The following is a 2,500-nucleotide window of genomic DNA, read 5'->3' on the forward strand; positions in this document are numbered from 1 at the left end:
ATATGATAAGGAAGGAAGGTTGTTCCAGATGTGAATTATGGTGTAACTAACAATTATGGATTTGTCCTAACTGAACGCAGTGAAGTCTCCTTGAGAAAATTGAACCTGACACTGAAACTTGCACATTCAGCCCTACTTCAGGACTATATATATATATATATATGATAGTCAGTCGTGTGCGACTATGACCATCAGAACAGCAACTGCTCTTCCGACTATTTGGGCTAGAATTTGATTATAGTGGAGAGTGTCTTGCCCAAGTAACATCCCCACTCTCTCGGCCAAGAGGGTTTTAGGACAGTCGGCGTTGGGATGGTTCCCAGAGGCCAACTAGCCCACAAGGCTGCAGCACTAAGAGCCATTGCAATAGGCCCAACACTCGGCTTATATCACAGATTGACATAAGTTTACATTTTGGGCCAACAGCAGAGTGAGAGCTGCATTATCAATGGTTTCTCCAGTCAATGGGAAACCATTTTACAGCTTAGTCTTTTGTGAAGGACTATGACTCTAAAACTAGGACTTCAGGACTACACCCCTTCGAAGGAACGAGACCTCCACAACATTAATAACCTAGTTAAACCCCAGCATTGAACAACTTGATGTTGAAATTAACCCCACGACAGCAGCTACTGAATAACACGTTTTCAAGTCCTCTGAAGGGCTTTCGCCTCACTGCCGAGATAAAAGTTTCGCTCAGCATGAGTTATTTACTTTTTTTTTGTGCACGTTTTTTTTTTTTTTTTTTTTTACGTGACTTTTGGAGAACATCTGTGTTATTACAATAGAACATGGGAAATGAACTACCCTTTCACTACTAGTAGCCAACTATAATTACAGTGCCTAGTTTGGAATCAAAATCACTTTTTTCGTCACCGACGTTCATCGCACGCATTACAACGGGCGCTTTTCCATTCAAGCATAATGAGCTATACTGAGTGCTGGAGAACACGAAATTATGACAAATTATTAACATAATTATTAATTAACATACTTACACACGTTCTCCCTCGTTGAGGCCAGCATCAAAGACTAAAGAACCACAAAAGAGAGTTCACGAGGTGGGAAGGGGGTGGAGGGAGGGGGGGTTGCTGGGGAGAGAAGAGTTGTGGGTGGGTGGGGGGTGGGGTTGAGGGGGGAGAAAAGACTTGCGCCCGAGTATAGCTCCCGCCTGCGTCTTGTTTGTCACATAAACCGCTGCTGGCCTCCCCTCCCCTCCCCCCCCCCCCCCCATCCACCACCACCTATTCTGCCCCTCCCCCTTTGTCCTGACTCTCCTCCCCCTCCCCCCTCCCCCCCCCCCCGCCCACCACCACCTTCCAGCTTCCTTCCTCCCTTCTCCTTTTCCTCTCTCCTCGCTGCCTTCCCTTTTTTTTTTTTTCTTCTTTTTTTTTTCTTTCGCCTCCTTCTCCTCCTCTTTCTCCTCCTCCTTTCCCCTTCTCTTCCTTTCCTCCACCTCCTCTTTCTCCTCCTTTCCTCATTCTCCCCCTCCTTCCCTCTTTTTCTTTATTCTCCTCCTCCAACTTTTCCTCTTTCTCCTCCTTTCCACTTTCTTCTTTCCTTTTCCTCCTCCTCCTTCTCGTCCTCCTTCTCCTCTTTTTTCTCCTCCTCCTCTTTCTCCTTTTTTTCCTCCTCCATTTTCCTCCTCTTCCTCCTTTCCTCTTTCTCCTCCTCCTCTTTCTTCTCCTGATCCTCCTCCTTTTCCTCCTGCCTTCTCTTTCTCCTCCTTTCCTCTTTACTCGTCCTCCTACTTCTCCTCCTCGTCCTCCTCTTTCTCCTCCTTCTGATCATCCTCCTTCTTTCCTCCTCTTTCTCCTCCTTCTGATCCTCCTCCTTGTCTTCCTTCTCCTCTTCCTCCTCCTTTCTCCTCCCCCTTCTCCTCCTACGCGCGCGTTTGCCGGTGACCTCGGCTCACTGTCATGTCTTCTGTGTGTGGTTCAGTTGACATCTGGAAGGTGGTGGAGGGGAGGGGGGGGAGAGGGTGTTGGGTTGGGTCAGGGATGACGGGGGGAGAGGGAGGGAGGGAGTGGGAGGACAGAGATAGGTGTGACGCCTTACTTTTATCTCTCAGTCTCTCCTTACCTCAGTCTCCACCACCCCACCCCCCAACCCCCCTCCGGTCGGTGTGTTAGTTGACTGAGCGAGGCGTAATCTGACTGAGGCGGAGTATGTGTAGGCCACTGCCAGTCATTCAGTGGAAGTGTGACTTACGCGCAATAAACGCAGACACACAAAACACACACACACACACACACACACACACACAGTGGCACACACATTACCGAGAACAAGAACAAGAACAACAACAAACGGGCTGGACAACTGACTGAGACTGTGAAGGGAAACTGATGTGCGTTTCACACTGAGTCGTGAGTGCCGGTTGAAAACACACAACACACACACACACACCACACACACACACACACATAGACACGGCACACGTGTGCATAACTGGCAAACAAGAAACAGAAATAAATCTCTGCTCTGTTTTTGTTATTGG

The 2,500-nt window shown here is 48.3% G+C and overlaps 1 protein-coding gene across 3 annotated transcripts in view; it reads left to right on the forward strand.

Moving 5' to 3' along the window:
* The window catches only part of LOC143293862 (uncharacterized), a 110,302-nt gene that overhangs the window by 42,095 nt on the left and 65,707 nt on the right, over window positions 1–2,500 (forward strand). The gene's annotated exons all lie outside the window — the stretch shown is intronic.

This window comes from Babylonia areolata, chromosome 19, assembly GCF_041734735.1.
Source record: "Babylonia areolata isolate BAREFJ2019XMU chromosome 19, ASM4173473v1, whole genome shotgun sequence".
NCBI lineage: Eukaryota > Metazoa > Mollusca > Gastropoda > Neogastropoda > Buccinidae > Babylonia > Babylonia areolata.